General features: G+C 43.6%; 1 protein-coding gene across 1 annotated transcript in view; it reads left to right on the plus strand.

The window, feature by feature from the left end:
* Positions 1 to 3,756: 3,756 nt before the first annotated feature.
* Positions 3,757 to 13,441, plus strand: part of dlgap3 (discs, large (Drosophila) homolog-associated protein 3) — a 126,681-nt gene continuing 116,996 nt past the window's right edge. Inside the window, exon 1 of the mRNA XM_069176282.1 lies at positions 3,757 to 3,838. The gene's annotated coding sequence lies outside the window, so the exon portion shown is untranslated. The remainder of the gene's footprint in view (positions 3,839 to 13,441) is intronic.

A 13,441-nucleotide genomic window follows, 5' to 3' on the forward strand; every position in this document is an offset into this window, starting at 1 on the left:
TACTCTAACAGGGATTGTGACATCATGGCTAAATAGAGCTGCAGTATCTGGTTCTTTAGTATTTATTTGGTTTGGCTATATCTAAACTCTACCAGTTCTCTTTTCCCATCGCATGTTTAAACAAACTGTCATGTCTCCCTGTTGAAATCAGGCTCCACATCTAGAGTGTTGCCTCGATCCCCATGTGATCTTCTTACCATGTGTCTCCCAGCCCTATTACGCTACAGGGACCACCCCCTGACAGGCGCTATTGATCTCAGCCAGCTTGGAGCGACGCCATGAAAGTGCACATTGACAGTTGATGACAGCTTTATTAGAAAAAGGAGGACAAGGCGGATCAGCAAGTTTCCCCACATCAAAAGGCCCAAAGGGGATGAGCCATGGGTACAGAGCTCATCCCGTTTGTTTGGGATCAATTGAGTGGCCGGGTTTTTGAAGGTGATCAATTTGTTCTGTCCACTGTGGATAATGCCCTCTGACCACAGGTAAATCTGAGCCACCATAGAGAAGAAAACCCTTTGGTCGGTGTTTATGCTAGAATGTAATTGGCAGACTCTCACTGCTGATTTATAAACTAATCAGATTTAATTCTGTCTTCATTTCCGGCTACTTTGCAAAGACAAATAATGAATCTGTGTTTGCATTCTTATTACAAATTTCTACCAAATGTGTAAAATCACGTTTTGTATTAAACCGTAATTGAAAACACTGGATGCCTCCTACTTCCTCCCCTTTGGTGCATGGATCATGATGGGAAGTGTGGAAGTGGTTTTAAAAAGCTAATTTTACTTTAATCTTTAGATCCTGTGAGAGGATTGACTTTCATTTGTTTTCTACAGATCGTTTCTTATGGGAAATACCTGCATTGGCCAACTCTTCGACTGTGAAAGTATGTAAGAGGGTTTATGGGTTTTTCATCTACCAATTCAGCCACTGCTTCCTGTGCAAAAAAAAAAAAAAAAAAATTATTCTGTGACCACGGCAACACAGGACTTCAATCACAAGCTCTGCAGAGAAGTAGCTGGTGTGCTGGGGCCGAAAGGTATTTTTAATTATTTTTTTTCAACATCAAAATGCAACCAGGGTTGTAAGTAAAGGTCAGGGACCGCTCGGATATCTGGCTTCAGCATAGTTCACACAAGTGATAATGAAGATACACAGATCGGCTGGCAGGCTGTGAAGCAGGTGGCGCGAGGCTGAGCAGTAAACGATTCCAACCTGGTGATGAATGCCCTGCCATGTACATGAGAGGCACAGGCGCATGTTGTGCCATGTTGAAAATGTGGATATTACACCTTGACCCAGTGAACCAATAAATATTCATTAGTCTGCTTTCCATGGAGAGAGTGAGAGAGTGAGAGAGAGAGAGAGAGAGCAGGCGTGCGTGCGTACTTCAGCACTGTTGTTATGTAGCAAATTGGTGTGGCTTAGCTGAGAATGCGATTGAAGAGAAGGGGGGGCGCCACAAACATAATGAGACTAATACATTAAAGGGTGTGTTTCTCCGTGCGTTGCATGAAGGCATTTCGTGAAACACGCTTATAGCAGAGCATGGGGGCGATCGAGCGTACGGGCTTGAACTGTTAAAAACACACACACACACACACACAGGCAGTCTCACACTGTCACTGACCATGGTGCTGAAACCAAAAGCTGCTGCTGTCACCAAGCTGTTCCTGTTCCACAACTGTCAATGCTGTTACTAAACCTGTAGTGATACAAATAATCATACATGACATAAATGTTTAAATGAATACACTGCAAAGACAACTTGAAAAGGAATGGTATTGCATGTCTCGGTGGTTTCTTATTTTGGTGTATGAGCACATCATGCAAAGTGTTGGCATAGCATCCTGTTAATTAGTGTGGCGTTTTGTAAGTGAAGGCTCGTAGTAATATTGAGTCAGTAGCATTAATGTGGCACTTTGTGTGCGTTTTAAAAACTAATCCATCTGCACGTCACTTGATACATTTTTCTTTACTGCTAGAAGTGAAATTTCTCCGAACTGTTGCAGCAGTAAATCTGAATACAGAATGATTTCCAGTGTGAGAAAATCCCAAGGAAAACAGGAAGCTGTACAGTAAAGCCATTTATAATATTTATAGAAAAATATCACGTTTTACTAGACCGGAGACAAATGACATCTAAAAGCACTTGTATATCATGAATATTTATCTGCCCTGCAGGGAGAGCTTTGTTTTCTAAATGAAAGAAGGGCAGATGGGAATTGGTGTTTTAAATCATAAAACAGTAGTAGGTACTCCCAGAATAATATGGAAACTGTCATCTGGCATGCTTCTCTCAAAGCATGTGCAGTACATGATGGTTGTAGCAGCGAAAAGACTTGAAAACAAACCATTTAGGTGGGTTCTGCAACACTGAATTCTATAGAGCCTCAATCTCTGTCTTTGTAAATTTATCTGTGCAGCATGATGAAAAAATTGAACACAGAAGGAATGGAGTGTTAGAAATGGACAAATAAATAAATAAACACGGGGGAGGTTCTCATGCCCTTTTCATTTCTAACTTTATTCGGTCTGTCTCCCTGTGGCTTCTCTTCCAAACATACAGATATACATGCATGTCATGTTTACCCATTTCCAGCAGCCTACAGCTGATTCAACAAGCCTTCATGGGCCAAGATTTGACTCAACACACATCATGTTGTAGTTTACTGAGGAGAGCCTCTAATGAAGCCCCACTCTGTAAGGGGGGCTCTTTAATAGCAAAAATTTGAAAAAATAGATCTAGGCCATTATTTGCAAGTATGCCCAAGTTTACAATCGTGCAATAAAACACAATCAGGAAATGGCCTCAAGGCCTATTGAAGAGTCTTCATTTCCACTCTCTCTCTCTCTCTCTCTCTCTCTCTCTCTCTCTCTCTCTTTCTTTCTTTCTCTCTCTTTCTTTCTCTCTCTTTCTCTCCCTGCTGTGACCCATTTACAGTAGCTGCTGTCTAAGTTAAGTGCTTGACGTGATGGCGTATTCAGGAAGGGACTGCGCTGCTGAAAACGTCCACGGGTGAGATCTTTGCCACAGACAAACCCACGCCTGATGTTTTAAATCTGTGTGAGCGGATAGGCCATATTCAAGTTGAATTACTGAATGTGACTCCTCAAATATGTAATGTAGAAATATAACAGGACAGTTGTAGAGCTCATTCCTACGTATAAGGCACTTATTACTTTTGTAGCTGTTGTAAAAGTGTGGTTAAGGTAGTTAATCCGTCTTATTCTGCGGTTCCAAAGAGAATGGACTCTTTCAAAATCCCCCTCGTAAAATACATTTTAAGTCTGAATAATACACGTTAAGTTGAGGACTTTTAATGGAAAGATGCAGTGAAGACACGGATAAACACTGTAACAGCAAAGGGTGGTTTGAATGATCGTGCGTTTGTTTGCATGAGCTTCCGAAAATCCGTGACCAAATGTCACCGCATTCTGTTGAGCACATGGCATCTCAGGCTGTAAGAGGAAGATGGATCATTCGTTTTTAATAAAGAAAAAAAACATTCGGCTGAATGGCTCCGGAGATTGATTCATTTGCGGCGTGTTGGCTTTGACGGTTACAGCGGTTGTAGGCTGCTCCTAGAGCAGTGAAGAGGGGCCACAGAGGATCCCGTGGACCAATCGGTTGCCGGTAATATTTCAGTGGGGGTAGACAGAGAGAGAGAGAGAGAGAGAGAGAGAGAGAGAGAGAGAGCGGACGAGGCACCGCTGCTTCTCCCTGCTGTTTCTCCATCCTCGGTCTCCTCCACACAGCGTTCAGGGAGCTGTGGAATAGGCGTGCGTTTCTCTCACTCTAACGCAGACGTCGCCCAGAAAGCTCGACTTTAAGGTAAGGAGGCTCATGAGGCTGTTGGAGGGGGGTAAAAAAAAAAAGCAAAAAAAAAAAAAAAAAAAAAAAGCAGCAGGCACAGGTGCTCCTGCAGCCTGCAAAGGCTCTTTGAACGCACACCGTTCGCGCATGTAGTGCAAGTAGGCTGTCATGTGGCTCTTGTCTTTTGATTAGCCTATATGCGATATGGTATACGGTGAGGATGACGGCTGGATATCGGTTTGCTGCTGGCGCAGTTTTGCGTTAAACATCAGGGACTGCTCGGTTTGCTTTCAGCGGGGCTCCCAGCTGTGTTAACTTGACTGGAAAAAATGAGAAGTTGCGCCATTTGCGAAAGCAGGACGACCCCCCCCCCCCCCCTTCTCCTTTATGTACACACACACTCAAACACAAAAGCACCAAATTGTCTTCGGCTGGAAATATAAAGCACATATGGGAAACACGCGGAGATGCTGGCAATCACCGAGTTTCATTCGTGCGTAAATGTTCGCTGACCGTGAAAGCGCCCTTTGCTTAAGTGTGGTATATGTGTAGCCCGTAACTGTGCGTGCGTGTGTGTGTGTGTGTGTGTGTGTGTGTGTGTCCCGGAAAGGAATTCGCGCTGGCTGCAGAACTATTGGTTTGCACTACAAAGCAGCAGAGGTGCACAACGGTTTAATTAACCAAGCTTGAGTCGCGTCCAACGAGCATGGCGCTCGGGATAGCGAGATGATTCCTCAGGACCACCCCGGTCAAGGAGTTCCTCAGGGGAGGGGGCTGCTGATGGCGAGGTGGGGTCGTTCGGGATGCTGCACATTTATTATTCTACCTATGTACTCTTGGGTGATTAAAGGGAGGAGCTTTTAAAGCGCAGCCGTGCCGTTCTAACCTTTAACATTTAACATCCAACATCGCAAATTTGGCGCTGATTTGAAAGATGGTCCCCGGTCCTCCCCTTGACATCGAGTTTCACATGATTTGCCTCAGTGTCCGCCCCTTTTACTGTATCTCACAGCCGGGCCACTGCAATTGAGCCCCTCTTTTGGCGTTGCCATGTTATATTGTGTTGCGTTAGTTGGATTAGATAATACAAAGATTAGATACATCAGACAGGTTCCTGTGTGTGATGTGAATTTAAATGACCATATAAGCTTGAGTTGTGTAAATGGAATCCATATAAAGTTAAGTGAATGAACCTGAGTGGGTTTCCCTCTGATTATTGAATCGAGGCTGCAGTCTGCTTATACTGTGTGCTGATGCATTTCTCGTTGGGTCAGTTGCCTCGGGGCCTCAGTATTTTATGCAATGTCCATCAACTAAATGTCCCTGCATCCAACACAACATCACTCCAAAAACACGATTACATGAAACCACATTTCAGTGGATAACACTGACTGATTGACCAGATACTGTAGTTCTAGTGTCAGCGTACTGAATTATTAAAGCCACCGTAGGGCATCAGACTCTCAGCTTTGGAAAAACTATGTACAGTGTGTCGCTCGCTGAGCCTGAATATTCACATGCAATTTCCCTTGAAGCACTTCAAACCACAGGGTGACATTTGAAGTCGAGTCTGTCCTGCTCGCACGCCCATTTTGCAAAAAGGAGTCGGTTTCCAGTGGAGATACCTTCAATCAATCGCACTTTTGTGTCTGGAGTCTGTCCGGTGTGAAAATGTTGTAATGAAGCAGCAAGTTCTGTTATACTGCAGGACACCGTGCTCGTTTTTTTTTTCCTTAAATGGAAAAAAATGGCTCAGTCTGACAAAGCAGTGAATGATTACACAGAAAAATCACTGCTGTTGCGGCGGGAATGAGGGACTTTTTCCACTTTGTTATCTCATACTTACCGTCACAATATACACCGACAAAATACATCATGAATGCTGAAGAAACTACAGGCTATTTATATCAAATTCTTTAATTATAACTTCTTTTGCTGTGGGAGTAAATATAAACTCCCTACAGCAAATCAAACAACTGCACATTTTTGAAAGCAGATTTTGGAACAAGCCCAACCTGGCTCTGTCTAATCAAACCGCCTCCCTCGCTCACTGAAAAAGACACCACATTAATAAAGCAAGATACCGTTGAAATGATCGTCACTGTGTCTCATTCAGCCATAGAATTGTTTTCTCCTCTTGATCCGCACACATTAAAAGAATGAGATGGACATTTCTTGCTGTGTGGAGGGCTGAATATGCCAGGGCTCATTTTGGTGCATCAACACGCATTGCACAAATCCCATTCTGTCTTTTCACCATCACACAAGAGGCTGGGTAATGATGCTCCATCTTGATGGGCACACAAGGATTAAGTGTTGGTGTCTGTTTGAGGTTCCTTCACGCTGCGTTCTCAGAGGAATAAGTGAGCTGGGGGAAGGGGGAAAACACAGCAAACACAGACACTGAGAGGTATCCGTTTATTATCTTGTATAATAATTTCAGGCACAAACAATTTCCAAAGTGCTGTAGTGTTGGATTTCTGACATGATGTTATGATTTGTCAGTGTCAAACACCTGATCGGAACATGCTCAACACTGAAGAAATATTAATAACTAATATTAACAGTTTAGGCAACGTTTAAACAAAAGATTCACCAGATAGCAGTAAACACAAGAAAGTTAGGGATTACAAAAGGATTACAGTTCACCCTGAGCAGAGCCTGAATGTAGAAAATGTCATGGCAATCCATCCAGGAGTCGTTCAGACAAAAAAAAAAAGTCTTCACAAAAAAGTCACAAGGAAAAGCTTTTAGTATTCATCAACTGGTCTGTCCCGAATTTCGTAACAATCCATCCAGGCGTTGTTGAAACATTTCACGGAGTAAATGAAAAAGACTTGCGGGTACCACCAGAAGATAAGTCAGGGAATTATGATAGTCATTAAGATTCATCATCTGGAAACAAGGAATGTCTGCAGCAAATTTCACAGCAATCAATTCAACACTTTTTCAGTTAAAGTAATGTAGGAAAAATCTAAGGATTACTAAAGTTAATTGGGCTCATTCTGAAGGGACCACGAATGTCTGTGTAAATTAGCAAATGGTAATCAATATAATTGCTGCTGACATACCACAACATACCATACCACAGGCATGACTTAAAAAAATACCAGTTCCGTGGGACACTCGCATAAAATGACCGGCTTTTCCAAACCTAAGTGAAGCCAGAAAATGACTCTAACATTGCTTCAAACTCTGTTAACTACATAAAGGAAAAACTTAATTTAGACATGATACAGAGTTGGCACCTATTTAATGTAATACACTGAGCCTTATGGATAAATGTAATGGTTTGTAGACCCTGTTTGAAATAGTAAGCTATGATCCGCATCAGGTCTCCTTTCCATGACTAGCTGCTGTAGAGTCGAGCCTTTCAGATTCACCGTTACATCATTCCCTCAATATAAGCTGGAACTAATAGAGTATCCTTTGAAAGCACTGTTATCATCTCTGCAGTGTATCACAGCTCAGTGCTGACATCCTGCTGTAGTTGGGAAGCAGTAGTGGTCTGCATGACAAGGTGAAGAGCTCTGGAGTGTTTTTTCATATTGTTCCAGTTGCCCCTGAAGCCGCCCGCCGCACGAGAAGGCAGAGCAGCTGGTTGAAAGAAAAGATTTCAATGTGGATGTAGTGCAGTCTATTTAAATTCTACATGAATGGATGCAGCCGGTGAGAAGAATTTGGAGAAGGAGCTGGCACATATGAGAGTACAGACACGTACATACAGTACGTACAAAGTCAGCATCTTCACGTCGCTCTCCCTCTCAGCCTCCGACTCTTACAGCCGACACTGAGGCCACTTTGCATATTGCATACCAATAAACAGCACTGATCTCCCGAGCCGCGGCTTTTATTGGGCTCTCACAGATGCAACGGGCAGATTGGCAGCCGTTCATGCACAAACAGGAGCACAACATGGTCGGTCATCTGCGTATTTTATCGACCCATTACTTTTTTTTTTATAAATACAGGAGAAGTCATATCATTAAACCGCTAATGCTAACAGGAGTTAAAACTAATCAGAGGAGAATAACACCGGCAGATGTGAAGTAAATGTGGAGGAAAGTGATAAGAGGCAGTCAGCTTTTGATTTGAATAATCAAGACGCAGGTTGTTTTTTTTTCTAGTGTAATATGCAGCTCGGGTTCTGAGGAGGCTACCATGACTGATTCGTGGTCTAATTCCACTTGCTGGCAAATATCCCTGCGGTAATTAACAGTATAACATTTACCTTTGAGTTAATCAGTGGATGTAACATTAGTCATTTAGAATGTTGCCTGTCCTGCAGCTGTGTCGTCCTCACGGAGACAAACCGAGGGAAGGAGGCAGATGAGTGTCGTTATGAAACACAGAGATGAGATGATTAGACGCTGCACACGTTATTGAAGCTAAAACAACCAGGTACACTCGTGTGGTGTTTCTGAAACAGAGTGGAAAACCAGCCACAATGTTGCAGTAGAGGAGACATCTGCTGTTCTCTCGCTCACTGCGGACAGACATTAGTGCATTTGAACAGAGGCAAAATACATTTGCATTACTTATGTGCTGGTTACACAAGTGGAATGAGTTATTTAAATTATGACATTTAGAGTCAAACTTTTTTCATGTCTCTCACCTTATTTGTTCCACATCAATTAGGAGGGAAAAGTTGAAACAAATACTTCATTGATAGTGTGGGCGCTCTACCAGTTTCACACACAAATGCCACTTTACTGATCTAAAGTACTTAACGGGCAGCCGTAATCCTGTACGCACTGTGTACTTAAAAAAAAAATAATAATAATAATTCTTGAATATGAAATTGTGACAACAGCAGACCTTGTCTTTCCGCTCACTGATGTCATGATGCAAATAAGGTAATCAGAGTTTTATGTGGGTGTTGTGTTACTTTTGTGCTTCCAGGACTTTAGGGCTTCCAGAGCATAAGCACAGCCAACACTGAAGCTGTGAGCAATAAGAGGGCAAGTATAAATATTCTGTATTGAGAGGAATCGTGAAAGATTGTCTTCTTGATTGAACTTTTTCGAATCTTTATTGGCCCCGAAATTAAAATCATGCCCCAAGACAGTTTTTTAAAAGGTACTTCTGCAATCTACATACACAGTGATGAAGCAATATAATTAATCTTCCTGTGGTCAATATAATCTTCCCATAGGCATTACACAGAGGTTAAGGCTGTTCAAATTGGGCTTAATACCACTCTGACATTTTCTGAGTGTGTTTCAAGTCATTTTAATGCTAATCTTTACTCCTGTGTCAAAAAGGGCTTCCTCTTCTCCTCTTATCTTTGGCAGGCGGACAAACACTCATAAAATAGGTTCAGTGGAGAAAAGGCCCGGCAGACGCACATGGATGTTGTCTCATGTCATTCATACTTCTGTTAACGTTGTTTGTACCCATCTACATTGACCAAGTGTTGCCACAATAGAGCTACCCTGACTGGATTGTTAGCTCGTTGTTTTCACCACACACACCTTTTTGTGAACTGAATACTGCTCCTCTGGTGTGTCATCAGTAATATTATTTTGGAATTTGTCACTTCGGGCACTCGAATGCGATCAGTGACAGCGTAAGCCTGATCACTCTTCATGACTGCTTGACACGTGTCGATGTCCATACATGCAGATTGAGCTGAAAGCCGTGAGTGGATGTGACCACACACACACACACACACACACACACACACACACACACACACACACACACACACACACACACACACACACACACACACACACACACACACACACACACACACACACACCCCTCTCTCCCTCCCTCCCTTCTAAATGATGAGTATTTAAGCACACCCTCTGTTAATGCAGAATACCGGGTCAACTCTAATTCATCATTAATCGTATCGCAAACTATCGCAGTAGATCCAAAGACCCCTCATCGTGCTCAAAATGATGTAATGGAGAGAAACATGCCCACCCAACCCCTTATAACACTCCGATCCAAACCCCCGTGCCGGAATCGTCTCGCGGATGGGACCTGAAACAGAGCTCGCAGGCGAGCGGCAAGGTTAAAGAGGCGAGGGTAATTGCTGTAACCTAGCTGGGTGGAAAAATGTTTGCTCGTGTTCCTAGTGTACTCTTCTCTGATGCACTTGGGCATGAAATTGTTCCCCTTTCCACCCTAGCAAGCCCCAAGCCCAAGTCCATTGCCCATCTTTAGCTGGGCGAGGTGGCCTTTCTGTGCGCACACATTGTGCATGTATGTCTTTGTGTACGCCGGCGTTGTGTGTTTGCCCTCGGTGGCCTGTGTGAGTGTTCACTTGAGTGTTTGTTGATGAGTGTGTTTGGGGGGGGGGGGGGGGGGGGGGGGGTTGGCGGTTGGCGGTCGGCGGTTGGGTGTCAGCTGGCCCTCTCCATTCCACGCTGACTGACAGAATAAGTGAGCGAACGCCGCGATGATTATGGACTGCATGGAGAACTGCAGCAGAACGATCACTGAGCATTTCACGCTAAAATCTGAGAGAGAGAAGAAAAAAAAAAGTAAAAAAAAGAGTATGAGAAGCTGATTTGAGGACTGAGGCTCAAGTGCTTCTGGAAAGGAAACATATTAGCATATGTTCATTCATATATTGATAGAGGAGTGTGTGTTTGCGTGTGTGGATGGGCGTGTGTTTTCAATCTTTCCTTCTTTCATGATTGATGAATTTGATGATAGATGACTCACAGCCGTTCATTACATGGGAAACATTAGAGTTCAACAAGTCATAAAGTACGAAAATACGTCTCTAAGCCCGTGTTTGTGTGTGAATTGTTGAACCATGAGAAAACCACGTTAGAAAAAATCCAACATGCTTCCTGCTGTGCTATGTGCTCAACAAACAAGGCTGCCCAGGAGATGTGTGTTTGCGCTGCAGCTGTATATTCTATAGTAACTGTCAGGGGAAATACACACACACACGCCACTGCGTTTCCCATGACAGTTGTGTGCAGGAGGAATAATACAAGCAGTTGGCACCCAGTTGTGAAAAATACATTCTTTTTTTTGCATGATTGCATTGATCAGACCCTTTGTTTCTATGAAAATGCCATAAAATGACTCACATTAATCAAGACACGGATTCTACGTCTTTATTGAGTTTGTACTTCTGATGAGTGCAGAAATCAGTTTATCAATCCCGAAGGTCGTGTAAATGTATTTTTTCCCATTAAACTGATCGGTAGCTGCTCCCTTGCTGTTATAGGTCACTTGTGAAGCTTGACTGTGGGTTTATACTTGACAAGAGTCAATTTTAATATTTGAAATGTTAACTATAGCTGTTAACCTGTTGTAATCCCAAACTGTCAAATACTGCTGTTTTGTCACACCCGATGGCGTCTCATACCAGAACCACCGTGACACCTAAGGGGAAGCGTGTCCTTGACGTGCCTGTCATCGTCTAGATGTGCTCAAACCACGTACGTAAACAGACACAGGTCCGGGAGGTTATATGGTTTTATTTGGGAGGATTTCTTCCGGCGGCGGCGGCGTCTGAGTCCTGATCCTCTCATGGTAGGTTGAGCTAAGAACACTGTTGGTGCCTGAGAGACGAGCAAGAGGGACAGTAGGGAAAGACGGCGTATTTGAATGGCATGAGCCGTGACAGAAGGTCTAACTCAGGCAGTGATTGGACAAATGGGAGGAGTGGGAGGCAGGAGGAGAGACGAGAGGTGTGGGCAGGAGGAGGAGTGCGTGAGCTCAGTCGCGTCGTTGAAGTGCATAAACTTACAATAATAATAAAAGCCTGAAGTTAAAGCTGCATTTCTCAGACGAAAAGTCAGAGTCCCCATCAGCTGGTGATCCAAATAGAAGAAGAAAAAAGAAGCAGCATTGTTCAGCTATGGTATTATAATGTAATGTTATAAATAAAAACATTTAGGACTGGCTCCCACACTGTGGACATTCTACTCCTGAGAAGGATAATTTCTAATGCGACCTTTAATATTACAAAATATACTAGGTTATACACATACTATTGTCGTTAGCCAGCATGCTAACATTTACAGCTTGCCTCAGTGCAGATAAACACACTTTAATCAGCTCCATTCAGTTACAGTTGTGTCGTTGCTTTCGGTGAGGCTATAAACCTGCAGAAACTCGTTCTGGTGTCATAAAACAAGGCAGAATACAAGACAGATCACCCACTCGAGAGCATGTGGCTTGATTCATGGAAAATCCTTGAAACAAGTTGATTGATTGGATGTGAAATTATCTCTCCCCAGTGGCAAGTAAATGGAAGTGACATTAGAGGACTTGATGCTAGATTAAATGACTTGTTAAAGTGGATGCTTTTATGGTGTAGGCATGGTTTCTCTCCCTCCTGCCTGCACCATGAGAGGGATGTGTTTTACCTGGAGATGATCACAGGATGGAGAGAGGGGGCAGGAAGAAAGGAGGCTGGGGTGATAGCCTAATGGAGTGGATGAGCAATTGCAGGATGACTCGGGATGGAGGGGTGGCAGTCATTTGAGGAACGGATGATGAATGATGTGTGTGTGATAAGAAACGATAGAGAGGAGTAGTCTTTAAATGCTCCATCATGTGCTGGCTATTCATTTCATTTACCTCCTGTTTTCTTTTCAAGCTGCACCCAAGCTCCTCCTTTTTTCCCTCAGCTTTAGTGCTCTTTCATGCTCCCTCCTTCCTTCCTCTTTCTTTTCTTGTTTCTTCTCTCGTCAACTTATTCCTTACACGCCTCCCCCCATCTCATCTTCGGCCTATTTCCCTAATGCCCTCTTAATGTCTGCCTCCACCGCTTCTTGCCCTGCCTTCATTTTCTCGACTTTGTCTCCTCTTTTTATTTGACTACATTTGTCTAACCTCCCCGCCTCACAGCCGTCATGTTTAATTCCTGCTCCTCCGTTCTCATCTCCTCGTGACCTCTATCTCTCTGCCTCCGTGTCATCCCCCCTCCCCCACACACACCCGTTCACTCACACACACACACACACACACACACACACACACACACACACACACACACACACACACACACACACACCTTTTCTACAATAACGTTTCTGCCACCCCATCACTTTCCCTTTGTGTGTTTCCCTCCCTCTTTTACATGCAGCGGTCCCTTGCCTCTCTCGAGCCCTCCCTGTCTCCTTGCAAGCGGGGCAGGTGGCAGTGCGAGCGCTTGCTTTCAGTGGGACATGCCTGTGCTCAGATTTAAATAGATAATGGCAGAGACCTAGTGCTTGTTGGGCCCTCTGAATAATGCAGGAGATCCTGAAGGCATTGTTGCCAGGCATCACTGATGGTGACATGCACACGCCAGCTCAAAAGCTTGCAATATTGATACCAAGAGAGAGGAAGGGACTCGGTAGCAGTTATTTTTATTTGGTCTTCCTCATAAGCAAACTTTGTTATTCGTACTTTGACTCTAGCTGAAGGGACTGTCCTCCTGAGAAAAATGGCCACCTCAGTTGTTTCAGGAAATTGCCAATAATGAAATATCTTTCTCAACATTGTGGGGAAAAAGATGTACAAACTCTGTAAGTCGGATAGTTGGCCATCAGGAGCAGAGGGGGAAGCAGCATGGACATTGTTTAAGAGCTACGAAGTCTGCAGAGAGTATCAGTCATGGTGGCCTAATGCTCCAACAAAATGTTGATCATTTATATG

Source organism: Embiotoca jacksoni, unplaced genomic scaffold (genome assembly GCF_022577435.1).
Source record: "Embiotoca jacksoni isolate LCO1_2020_lvr unplaced genomic scaffold, fEmbJac1.0.p SCAF_7, whole genome shotgun sequence".
NCBI lineage: Eukaryota > Metazoa > Chordata > Actinopteri > Embiotocidae > Embiotoca > Embiotoca jacksoni.